We start from the raw sequence: 13,783 nt of genomic DNA on the forward strand, positions 1-13,783 counted from the left end.
CAGCATTTATTATTGCACTCACTTGTGAAAATGATTCACACTTAGATTTAGAATATTCTCCACAGTTTAACTTTTTTTTGTTTGTTTGTTTGTTTTTTGAGTGCTGTAAACCTCCTGATACTACATTAAGTGCAGAGATTTTGTTGCGGTCCTTTTTATTCTTGTCTAGTTAAACAGCACTCAAACTGAAATTGTATAAGAGAAATTGATTCTTAAATGGGTAAAATACTTTCTGAAGCCCTTTCATACTGTCAGGGATCCACCTGCCACGCCCCCTTTGGTGGCTCTCTATGCCTCCGCTGAGCGCTCTCCCTAGAGCTCCAGGTTTAACCACGCACACCTGGAGCTCAACATCACTCATGCCTCCACTTTCTCTGGAGCTCCAGGCACCCCGCTTCCATAAAAGCGCCTCATTCACTCCCCGTTCGTTAATGTTTATGTTGGACTTTCCGTGTTTTGAGTTTCAGACAGGACTCCACAATCCCGTACCCGCTGCGCTTCTCCTCAAAGCGCACCTCGGACTTACTCAATCAAAGGACTGTCGTGTGAGTGTGTGATTGTGCGCGCGCGTATCTCTCTCCCTCACTCTCGTTATTAAAACCCAAACGAGCTGTACTTCCGCCTCATGTTTCGGTCGCACTCTGACCGATCAACGAACCTCCTGAAAAGGATATAAAAAACAAAAAAATATTACAAGAGACATGATCGGATTATCGCCTTGGTCCCGGTGCGAGCCGTACCTCGGAGGTGGGATTTGCTCTGCCGCGATGAAGCAGCAGCCAAGCTCCGCCTCCGGGAAAACCCCGGTCCGAAATCAACCCCCAACGCGTGCACGCGCACAGTACCGTCGTATTTCCTGTAGATGGCACTAAAAACACGGAAGATTGGGTCAAATGTTTTCCTGGTCCTAACGCCAAAAGATCAATATGAAGAAAAAGTATACAGCTTCCTGTAGATGGCAGAATAAACTCAGGAATGTAATCATTTGCTTTTAAAACCACCTGCGTGAATTCTAACCGCGTATTTATTTTGCATTAATACCTAGACTTACTTAAATTACTCGGATACACAAGTAAAAAAATTTAAATAGTTAATTTCCTTTTATTAACATGGACATACCCTAACACCCCCCCCACACTTCTTTTTCCTTCATACTCAGAGTTACCAAACTTGCTGTGATACACCTACACAAGTAATAATGTATGTGTAAAATACTACATTTAATCTAACGACATGGACAGCTGTATTATATAGGGGGTATTATTTAGGCAAGCCGAATGTAAACCCCCTGCCTGAATTCTACCCCCCCCTCGATTTCTTTTTCCTTCATACTCCGAGTTGCCAAACTTGCTGTGATACACCTACACAATTAATAATATTTAATGCACAAAGTTTTGTTCGATTTACAGACAGCTCTATTTTTTTTAAATGTACAAAAATCCCAAGCTCATGCATGTAAAACTAACAAAACCATGCAAAATAAAAATCCACTAATAGAAGAGGTGTATAAAAAGTATTACTCCTTTAATTCTACTTTTGACAGGCATGACACAAAAAGTGCATTAAACAAAAAGTGCACTTGTGATGTCGCCTGGATACATGATTGGTGGTACCACCGATTGCAGCAGTCACAGGCAATCTATAATGTAGAGAAGACATAATTTTCTTCAAGGCACTAGACAGACACTGTAACCAATTATTAAATTGTGATAGATAGTGAATAATCTTGCCCATAGAAAACAGTAATACCCAGTTATTATCACCACTTTTCTCCCCACAGACATGGCACAGCTGGCTCAGGTCATCTAAAATAACCAATTCAAGTGAGAAGATTATATGATTTGCATTGAATGTACAGTCAGTGAATGTACATTTAAAATGTACATTGCAAAAGAAAATATATCACATTTCAACGTTTGGTACAGGTAAATTTCTGCTAAACAAGCAGGTAGTCAAATAAGTTGGTGAGGGTGATGGCAGATAGGTGTGGTGATTAAGAAGGATGTGCAGTTAATGACTAGGGAGGAAATGTAGAGAAGAGGCAGGCATTCTTACTGCTGAATGGTGATCATGAACAGTTGTGCTCCTTTTTTTAGAGGCTGCTATGATTTGTTCAGGATTAATTTAAGAATGTAAAAAAAAAACAGCATTCGGCTAAAATGGAAATCTTTTCTAAAATTATAAGCCTTCACAATCACTTTTTATTTATTTTACACGTCCTTGCTGAAAAAAAGTATTGTATATTTTCAAAACAAAAAAAGAAAAATTCAACACTGACCCAAACTTGTAGTGTATTTTCTTAAAAAAAAAAAATTATAAATAAATAAAATTATATATATATATATATATATATATATATATATATATATATATATATATATATATATATATATATATATATACATATATATATACATATATATATACATATATAATCAGCACTACTGTTTCCACCATTGATAATAAATCAGAATATTAGAATGAATTCTAAAGGCTTGTGTGACACTTCAATCTGCAGTAACTCTTGAAGAAAATTCAGCTTTGCATCATAGAAATAAGTTATATTTTATAATATATTATAATAGAAAACCATTATTTTATATTTGTATAGCATCTCACAACACATTATTTTTTTTATATTTCAGTTTATTTTTGATCAAATAAATGCAGGCTTAATGAAAATAATATTCTTCTTTTAACAATATTTAAAATAGTAATGTTACGACTGATACTGTACATTACACATACCACTGTTTTGGAGAAGAGTGACAGCTATTTCTTTTCTCAAGTCTTCCACTCCTTCTTTTGTGTTAATTAAAACAATTGGCTCCTCTTTAAGTACAAATTCAGCAAACTAAAAGAGGAAAATAATAAAAGAAGCAATTTCATTATAAAGGGAAATAAAACACTATAATTACCAACTTAATTGTCCTTCTCCAAGATCATAAATTCAGGTTAATTCAATAATTTATCTATTTTAAATCACTTACTTTCAAAGCAAAGATGCCACATGATGTGCCATCTTGCTGTTTTGGGTGAGGCAGTGTATCGCAGGACCACCTTGAAAAATTGCATCCCTTTTGTCGCATAAAAGCCTTTAACATATCAAATCATCATGATTGTGATACTGGAATAAGTCATTTTCCTGTAGAAATAAATTTTGTACAGAAGCACATTTTTGGGATGAACAACTTCAAATACCTCGTTACATCCTGGCATTGTCTCAGTTTTGCTGAACTTTCCCCCAGAGGATCTAGGAACAAAGCCCTCCTTTGAGATGGCAGCATAACCTTTTAAGATTTTAAACAGTAATGAATTTAGATTTTAGATAATGAAGAGATTGACTTGCATTTAATATTAACAATTTATGTTTAAATGAAGTTTCTTGTAGGTAAAATGGCTTCATAAACATTATAATAAAAAGTTAAACAACCTCTTTTTGAAGGAATCTACTTTGTTTTGTATATTCTCCAGACACCTTGTTTTGCACTTGCTGGGACAGCTACATCCTTTACTTATCTGCCCCATTTACTCTGGTAATTAGTTGTTTCTTTTAATATTAATTGTTAATGTTATTTTGGTAAATCTACCTTAAAAAAGAAGCTTAAAAGTTTACCACCTAACATTTAATCAAATGGCATACAGTATGCAGAACACAATATTGGAAGTTATTTCCAAGGTTTAAAATATAATGTCTAAGAACACTTCATTTGTTTACCACAACTGTCCAGTGGTGGTGGTCATTCACAATGCCAATGAGATATTTGTACATTGTGGGATCAACCTGAAATTTAAAAAGAGGACTAAAATATGTTCAAATTTGATGTTTCATAATTGGTACATAAATAAACCAGAGCAAACCAACCTTTAATTTAGATTTGTTTCCATTTCAAATTTTCGTCATTTCATATGAGTCAATTTGGAATGCCTGCTCTGCATTGAAACGCCTCACAAGAAGAAATATGTATGCATTAATAACCTTAAACAAGAAAACAAGGTTACAGTTTCAACCACAAAACATTTTAAAATGCTAAAAAAATCTTACCTCACTTTCAAGCTCATTGGTTTTGTTAATGTCTGCAAAAAATATTTTATACGGCCCAATTCTGGAGAGCAACACATAGGCATTTTTTCCTGCCCATGCATCTTGAACAAGTGTATTGATACATTTCATAAGAAAATAATAAGTATGAGAAAACATGACATGTGAAACCCTTGGGGAGACAAGTGATGCAGCTCTTTTGGAGATGGCAGGTGATGGTGAAACCCTTGGTGAGACAGGTGATGCAGCTCTTTTGGAGATGACAGGTGATGGTGAAACCCTTGGGGAGACAAGTGATGCAGCTCTTTTGGAGATGGCAGGTATTGGTGAAACCCTTGGTGAGACAGGTGATGCAGCTCTTTTGGAGATGGCAGGTGATGGTGAAACCCTTGGTGAGACAGGTGATGCAGCTCTTTTGGAGATGGCAGGTGATGGTGAAACCCTTGGGGAGACAGGTGATGTAGCTTTTCTGGAGATGGCTGGTGATGGTGGAACAGATACAGCGGTGGTGACATATGACTCTGTCACTTTTGAGATTGCAGGTGATTCAGCAGTTGGACAGGTTTTTTGTGATGGATTTGCATCTGTTGATCTGGATAGAATCTTGTCTGGAATGCGTGGCATCTCCTCAATATATAATCTTAAGTGGTCAATACTGATTTTTGGCAAAATAACCCCTCTCTCATCTATCAGATCAGCATTTTTGTCTTTAATGTCTTTAATTGTTTAGAGACCTAACAATTTGGATCTAATTTTCCACCTTTTCTCTGCTGGCTCTGAACATTACATCTCCACACCTTGTCACCCACAGAGAATTTCACTTTCTTTGCTTTATATTCTTTATTTGTCTTTTTTTGTTGGACCTGAGCAGTGTGGGTAAGTGCAGTTTGAAGAACTTCATTGAGTTTCAGGACGTCCTCAGTCATTTGTTTAATTCCCACCACAGCTTCAACAGAGCTGTCGATCTGAAAATGGAACATTTGCTTCTAGTTAAAAATACCTGATCATCTCAAATTCATGCAGGCAAGTTCAAATTCAAATTTTATTTGTCACATACACATATGACATAGTGAAATCCTTTATACCTCTGTCCAACATAGAAGTAAAAACATAATTAAAATAAAAAGAAAGTATAAAAGGGTTTATTAAAGAATAACTATAAAATGTAATATATATATATATATATATATATATATATATATATATATATATATATATATATATATATAAGAAAAAAATGTATACACATTAATTAGACAGAAGGGATGGAATTATCAGACAGACATTGGAGAAGAATTACAGATAAAAATGACCCAGTGTGAACTGTCCATGTGCTGCTATTAAAGTGTTTAAAGTGACTCTGTGCTGTGCTAGTCACTGTTCATACTGAATGCAATACTTACAATTAAAAATGAAACAAAACATAGAAGACAACCCACCTGATAATCTTTTGGGACCTGGGAAGGTTTCGTGCCTCACGATCAAACGTCACTTTGTTGTCATCTGTTTTTTGGTCCCTAGTCCAAACATAACAGCATCAAGGTGTTCATTTTTTAGAGACCAATTTGCTGAGAGCCCTTAAACAAATAATTAACATTAAAATAGTTTTAGCAGAAGATATATATATAAATACCTGTGTATTCTTTACTTGGTTTCTAACAATCCTTACAAACGCCATTATAGTTCTGCAATAAACACATTACATTTTTATATAGGTGGATGTAAAACAAATTAAGGATCTTTGTGTTAAAATTTAGTACCTCTGTATGGTTCCATTCATCCTTTTGACTAGACCGTTGGTCTGGGTATGATAGGGTGAGCACAAACTCCTTTTGATGGCAAGAATTTTGGACACATTTTGGTTGATCTGATTATAAAACAAAATTATTATTTAATTATTGTTAATATAGGTAAATATTTTTTAAAGTACATTTGAGCACTGTAAGGTACAGTGAGGAAAATAAGTATTTGAGGGTCAGAATTCTAGCTGATAGCTGTATCATACAAATAAATAGTTTAAAAATCATTTATTGTGATATCTTTATTTTTTATTTAGGATTATGTCTCTCACAGTGGACATGCACCTACGATGACAATTTCAGACCCCTCCATGATTTCTAAGTGGGAGAACTTGCAAAAAAGCAGGGTGTTCAAATACTTATTTTCCTCACTGTGTGTTACAGCTTGGATTTAACTGATTAACAAACTCCCTCCCTTGGTCTGTGAGTATGCGTTTTGGTGCCTCAAACTGATTAAAAAACTTGATAATACAGTTTGTGACCTCCTCTGCAGACTTACTCCTGAGTGGATAAGCCTGTGGCCATTTGGTCAAGTAATCAATTATTATGCATATATATATATATTGATTGCCACTGTCTGTGCAATCAATATGGGTTGTGTGACCTTGCAAAAATATGATAAAAATTACAATTTGATAAAAATATTTAGTCAATTATGTAAGTATTCTATTACATACATGTGCAATTGAATATAACGTGTTCTGGGTGTCAGGGAGGGATGGATGGATGGATGAATAGATGGATAGGCAGACAGATAAATAGATTACCTGTATAGGTGTAATTTTGACCTCTTCTTTAATTGATGCTTTAGTTGCCTGAAATGCCACACATTCAGCCACCTGTTTAAAAAGAAATTATCAGTAAGCATTAAAAGAAAAGAAAGATTTTATTCAATTTGTTAACTTTGATCAGTGTCATTACCCATTTGTCAAGATCCTCAGACATCCCTGGCCAGTAAAACCTTTTGGATATGGCATCTTTGTTTTTTTTTGTCCACAATGTGCACCAATGCTGCTAGCGTGAAACTCTATAAAGCATTTATTTTCATCCTCTGCACCACAGACAAACTTTATTCTCAGTTCACGGGCAGTTCCTTTGTATCTTCTGTAGTAGAGCTGACTATCTAAATGATATAATAACAATACAATACCTATTAATTAAAGAATCAAGAATTACAATTATACAGTACAAATAAAGAAAACTAGACATCTGTACATCGGGTCCGTTGTCGAACAATGCAAAAAAAATTGTGTAAAAAATAAAGCTTAGCATAACATTAAATTATAAAAATTACAGACCTCTCTTAAATGATCCTAATGGAATATAATAATATATAGCTACATTTTACGTTGCAAAAGGGTTTTAAAAATAACAATATTGATTTGTCACATGGTCTTATGTCAAAATACCTTCAATGTCAAAAATTGAATTTTTTTTCCGAAAATTTTGCTTCTGGTCCTTGGATAATCCCAGAGGATACCCACCGCCTGTTTTGTAGGTTACAATAGCACTATACATTGTAGGATCCATAATCTACAGACCAAAAAGCACAAATGAATAAATAAGGGTTGGCTGTCAACAGGGTTTTTTTTTGTATAGATTTCTATATCTTGTTTTACTAATTGATAGTATGATGGTAAAAAAAAAGTAACATCTAAAAGTGTAACATCTTAAAATGTTTACATCCAAAGGTAACAAAATTGTAACAATTAAATGTTTTCCCTCTTGATTTAGACTAACACAGAAAGGTCCTTTAAACATTACAACATATTAATGTGATTTATTCATTATTCATTATTCAACTAAATTCAAGATAGGCAGACACATTTTAATATAAATAAACAACTATACAAATCAATAAATAAATAAAATAATGTAAATAATTGAAAAAAACGGAAATACCATCACTTTTGTTTTACGTAAGATTTGCAAAGCTGTGATAAGCTACCATAGATGACAAACCAAAAAATGTGAATAGTGTTTAGGAGCACAATACCCTCTAGCATACACAAAACATACACAAATCTCTCAAAGTGATTCCTATACTTGTTGTGTTGTTTGCTTTTATTTTGGGGTGGAAAGAGTAATGAAATATTCTACTCAGAGGTGTTTATTTTAACAGTGGGGGTATGGAGGGGGATTCTAGTGTAGTTTGAAAGTAAAACTTTGTTTATTTTTATTTGACAGAGATTTGTTTATGGAAGAAAAATAAATAGAACTGTGGGGTTGAAGAAATGAAGCAGGTGGTTAACATTCGGCTTGCCTAAATAATACCCCCTAAAACGATACAGCTGTCCATGTTGTTAGATTAAATGTAGTATTTTACACATACATTATTACTTGTGTAGGTGTATCACAGCAAGTTTGGTAACTCTGAGTATAAAGGAAAAAGAAATAGAAGGGGGGTAGAATTCAGGCAGGGGGTTTACATTCAGCTTGCCTAAATAATACCCCCCTAAATAATACCCCCTAAATAATACCCCCTAAAACGATACAGCTGTCCATGTTGTTAGATTAAATGTAGTATTTTAAACATACATTATTACTTGTGCACGTGTATCACAGCAAGTTTGGTAACTCTTCATATGGGGGAAAAAGAAATAGAAGGGGGTAGAATTCAGGCAAGGGGTTTACATTCGGCTTGCCTAAATAATACCCCCCTAAATAATACAGCAGTCCATGTTGTTAGATTTAATGTAGTATTTTACACATACATTATTACTTGTGTAGGTGTATCACAGCAAGTTTGGTAACTCTGAGTATAAAGGAAAAAGAAATAGAAGGGGGGTAGAATTCAGGCAGGGGGTTTACATTCAGCTTGCCTAAATAATACCCCCCTAAATAATACAGCTGTCCATGTTGTTAGCATAAATGTAGTATTTTACACATACATTATTACTTGTGTAGGTGTATCACAGCAAGTTTGGTAACTCTTCATATGGGGGAAAAAGAAATAGAAGGGGGTAGAATTCAGGCAAGGGGTTTACATTCAGCTTGCCTTAATAATACCCCCCTAAATAATACAGCTGTCCATGTTGTTAAATTAAATGTAGTATTTTACACATACATTATTGTAACTAACTCATAGAAAAGAGTTAGTAAGGTAATCCTTTTGAGCTCCATTTTGTTTGGTCTCTTCCGCCCCATACGGTATAGTCCTTTAACTCCGCCCCCATACGGTATAGTCTTTTAACCCCGCCCCCATACGGTATAATCCTTTGACTCTGCCCCCACTAGTTAGTGTGACGTACACCATGGTAAAGGAAAGTCATGTCGCTTAAATGCTCTGAAATCGTACAAGGTTCTTAAGGAAAGTAAGGGTTAGCTACAGTAAGAGCTTGACCCGCATCGATTCCAATAACTGTTGTCTACAACGGGCCACGGAGGGTCTTCAAAGCGCCAGTTACAGCTTCTGCTACATCACCGTCACAAGGCATCAGCGTGGACTCATCAAGCTGCTTCCTTGCGCCTGACCTATACTTCGGACAGCAGTCTCACAGATTCGGTGCAATGGTCAAGTACAGCCACACTTACAAACATTGATGCAAGACCGTGAGTATTAATCTACTCTAGTACGACAATACGACGAGCAACGGATGAACGGCTTCTCGGACTGAACATTCAATACTCACCGGCTCAGCAACAAGAGCAACAAGATAAACTGTGATTATATTTGTGCCCATGCCTGCAGGCATCCACATGGACTTTGTCTAATTAAGGACATAGATTTTGTTTTTTGGATTTTGCATTCATCCACTTAGTTAACAGTGTTTATTGAGGATTTACATTCACATTTCTCTCATTTGGATTTATTATTGTTGATAACTTGTTCATTGTTGTATTTACACTGACATTTACAATAATTCTAGTGTTTATATGTTAATGCATATGTGTCAGCTGCTTAAATTGATGTTCTGATATTTTATGTTTATACAGTTCATATTCAGGGCTTTTCCATATCTGTTAAGGGGGTCTTCTTCTGCCATTAGAGTTAAAATTTATAAGTGATAATGTCACAGTCAGGAAATGAGATAGAGGTGGAGGAGCAGATGGCTAGTTACCAGCATGAAGATTTACAAGGTGAAACCCACATAATGGTAGACCAATCAGAGCGACCGTGTCTGAAGGAAACAAATGAAGTTAAACAACAATGTCTAACTGATCTTCAAGTCAAATTTAATAAGGATGATAATGCTCTTGAAGGTCCAAGACGCTCTGAACGCACACGCCATCCTACAGAGAAGATGCTCGCGCACCAATATGAAGAGGCCAAGAGAAAAGAGAAAAGACTGTTTGCCATGTACGAACAGTGGAAGCTCCACGCAAGGAAGGCAAGAGATCAGCTAAAGACTTATATGTCAGAGAGTCAGCTCTGGCCTCTCATTCACGAGCTTAAGAAAAGTAAAGATAACATGATGAACATTTATTATGAAATTCGAAATCTCACCTCACCGTCCATCGACATAAGAAGAAGAGTTGATACGTGTGAAGCTGTGACCACAGAAATCATCAACATTGCATACAGCAGAGCTATAAATGAGGAAAGCGGGTTTAATGAGCCGCAGGAAAAACACCGCCTTCACGAACTGCTCCGCCACGACTATGCAAAATCTGTCTATGGATCCGCAGCTTCTTGGACAAGTCACAGCCAGTCCGATCTCTACTCCATAACGTCATCCATGATAGTAAAACGCATGGACGCAGCAGCTGAACTAGCAGTAAAGAAAGCAAATTATCAGATGCTGCTGGAAGAAGAAAAGCAAAAGGAATCTATAAGGGAGCTAGAGGAACAACAACGCAAGACACTAGAGGCACAACGCAAGACACTAGAGGCACAAAGGCATAAGTTGGAGCGATTACAGGCAGCGAAAGAGATAAGGGCTGCTCAAGCCAAGTTGAAGATCTACGAAAGGGAGACAGATCACAAGGATGCTATTTATCTCAACAAGGAAAGGTAGATTTTGTGTTTCGCAAAGGAAAGGCTGACGGCTGAACACAAAATAAAGGCTTTTTGAAACAGTCCTTTAACTCCGCCCCCATACGGTATAGTCTTTTAACCCCGCCCCCATACGGTATAATCCTTTGATTCTGCCCCCACTAGTTAGTGTGACGTACACCATGGTAAAGGAAAGTCATGTCGCTTAAATGCTCTGAAATCGTACAAGGTTCTTAAGGAAAGTAAGGGTTAGCTACAGTAAGAGCTTGACCCGCATCGATTCCAATAACTGTTGTCTACAACGGGCCATGGAGGGTCTTCAAAGCGCCAGTTACAGCTTCTGCTACATCACCGTCACAAGGCATCAGCGTGGACTCATCAAGCTGCTTCCTTGCGCCTGACCTATACTTCGGACAGCAGTCTCACAGATTCGGTGCAATGGTCAAGTACAGCCACACTTACGAACATTGATGCAAGACCGTGAGTATTAATCTACTCTAGTACGACAATACGACGAGCAACGGATGAACGGCTTCTCGGACTGAACATTCAATACTCACCGGCTCAGCAACAAGAGCAACAAGATAAACTGTGATTATATTTGTGCCCATGCCTGCAGGCATCCACATGGACTTTGTCTAATTAAGGACATAGATTTTGTTTTTTGGATTTTGCATTCATCCATTTAGTTAACAGTGTTTATTGAGGATTTACATTCACATTTCTCTCATTTGGATTTATTATTGTTGATAACTTGTTCATTGTAGTATTTACACTGACATTTACAATAATTCTAGTGTTTATATGTTAATGCATATGTGTCAGCTGCTTAAATTGATGTTCTGATATTTTATGTTTATACAGTTCATATTCAGGGCTTTTCCATATCTGTTAAGGGGGTCTTCTTCTGCCATTAGAGTTAAAATTTATAAGTGATAATGTCACAGTCAGGAAATGAGATAGAGGTGGAGGAGCAGATGGCTAGTTACCAGCATGAAGATTTACAAGGTGAAACCCACATAATGGTAGACCAATCAGAGCGACCGTGTCTGAAGGAAACAAATGAAGTTAAACAACAATGTCTAACTGATCTTCAAGTCAAATTTAATAAGGATGATAATGCTCTTGAAGGTCCAAGACGCTCTGAACGCACACGCCATCCTACAGAGAAGATGCTCGCGCACCAATATGAAGAGGCCAAGAGAAAAGAGAAAAGACTGTTTGCCATGTACGAACAGTGGAAGCTCCACGCAAGGAAGGCAAGAGATCAGCTAAAGACTTATATGTCAGAGAGTCAGCTCTGGCCTCTCATTCACGAGCTTAAGAAAAGTAAAGATAACATGATGAACATTTATTATGAAATTCGAAATCTCACCTCACCGTCCATCGACATAAGAAGAAGAGTTGATACGTGTGAAGCTGTGACCACAGAAATCATCAACATGTCCATGTTAATAAAAGGAAATTAACTATTGAAATTTCTTTTTTTTTTTTTACTTGTGTATCCGAGTAATTTAAGTAAGTCTAGGTATTAACGCAAAACAAATACGCGGTTAGAATTCACGCAGGTGGTTTTAAAAGCAAATGATTACATTCCTGAGTTTATTCTGCCATCTACAGGAAGCTGTATACGTTTTCTTCAAATTGATCTTTTGGCGTTAGGACCAGGAAAACATTTGACCCAATATTCCGTGTTTTTAGTGCCGTCTACAGGAAATATGACGGTACTGTGCACGTGCACGCGTAGGGGGTTGATTACAGACCGGGGGTTTGAATTAGGCACAACACCGGAAACTCGCTGCCGTGTCGTGCGGATCGTCCCCGCGTTGATATCACGGATTTCCCGGCTTGTTTCTTTGGTGACAGGGCTGAGTGGGGCGTATTCCTAAGGAGCTTCGGCAGGTACGTGGAGGCGAATCCATTCCGGTTCCCCACGGAGAGAGCTAAGATCGGATTCCACATCTCTCTTATGTCGGGTGATGCTCTTTTTCTTGCCAGTAAGATGTGGAGCGTGGTGGGAAATGAATTCAGCATATGCACCAGCTTCATGGAGCTTTTCACGGGGATGTTGGGATGACTGTGGCGGCTCCACACTGCAGCCATCTCGTTACTGATTCCGCTCCGTTCCCGGTTTCCCATGAGCGCGTGGCTCCGTTCCAGTGCTTACAAAAGTGCTACTACAAGCGCTGCTCTGTTACGGAGCTCCCGTGGGCGCACCACTCCGTCTCAGAGCATCTACGAGCGCGCCACGCTGTCTCAGGATTCCTAAGAGCAGGCCGCACCATCTCAGAACATCTACAGCGCGCCCCTCTGTTTCGTGGTTCCCGCGGGCGCGCCGCACCGCCAGAGAGTCTCCATGAGCGCGCTGCTCCGCTCCAGGACCTCTACGAGAGCTCAGCTCCGCTCCAGGACCTCCACAAGAGCTCAGTTCCGCACCAAAGTATCCCGGAAGGTGCCGTTCCACACCAGGACCTCCGGGGTATCTCCACCCTGCTTCAGACCCTGCTCCAGGCCCTCAAAAACGGCTCTGCTCCGCCCCAGGACCTCCAGAAAAGCACAACTCTGCTCTAGGACCTCCAGGAGAGCTCATTTCCGCTCCAGGACCTCCAGGAGAGCTCCTTTCCGCTCCAGGACCTCCAGGAGAGCTCCTTTCCACTTCAGGACCTCCAGGAGAGCTTCTTTTCCGCTCGAGGACTTCCAGGAGAGCTCAGCTCTGCTTCAGGTCTCCACAGAAAGCTCCTCTCTGTCACAGAGCATCCCAGAGAGCTCCTCTCAGCTCCAGCATGCCCCTGAGAGCTCCTCTCAGCTCCAGCATGTTCCCGAGAGCTCTTCTCAGCTCCAAGGTCTCCAGGCAAGCTCAGTTCTGTTCCAGGACCTCCAGGACAACTCCGTTCCGCCCTGGAGATTCCCAGAACACTCAGCTCAGCCGCAGGACCGCAAAGAGGACGTCGTGCCGCCGCCTGCCCGCAAAGGGAACATTGAGCCGCCGCCTGGCCGTGAAAGGGA

The 13,783-nt window shown here is 38.4% G+C and overlaps 1 protein-coding gene across 1 annotated transcript in view; it reads left to right on the plus strand.

The window, feature by feature from the left end:
• The first annotated feature begins 388 nt into the window (after positions 1–388).
• Positions 389–13,783, plus strand: part of LOC124387284 (homeobox and leucine zipper protein Homez-like) — a 107,551-nt gene continuing 94,156 nt past the window's right edge. Inside the window, exon 1 of the mRNA XM_046851525.1 lies at positions 389–545. The gene's annotated coding sequence lies outside the window, so the exon portion shown is untranslated. The remainder of the gene's footprint in view (positions 546–13,783) is intronic.

The sequence above is a fragment of the Silurus meridionalis genome, chromosome 6 (genome assembly GCF_014805685.1).
Source record: "Silurus meridionalis isolate SWU-2019-XX chromosome 6, ASM1480568v1, whole genome shotgun sequence".
NCBI classification, from domain to species: domain Eukaryota; kingdom Metazoa; phylum Chordata; class Actinopteri; order Siluriformes; family Siluridae; genus Silurus; species Silurus meridionalis.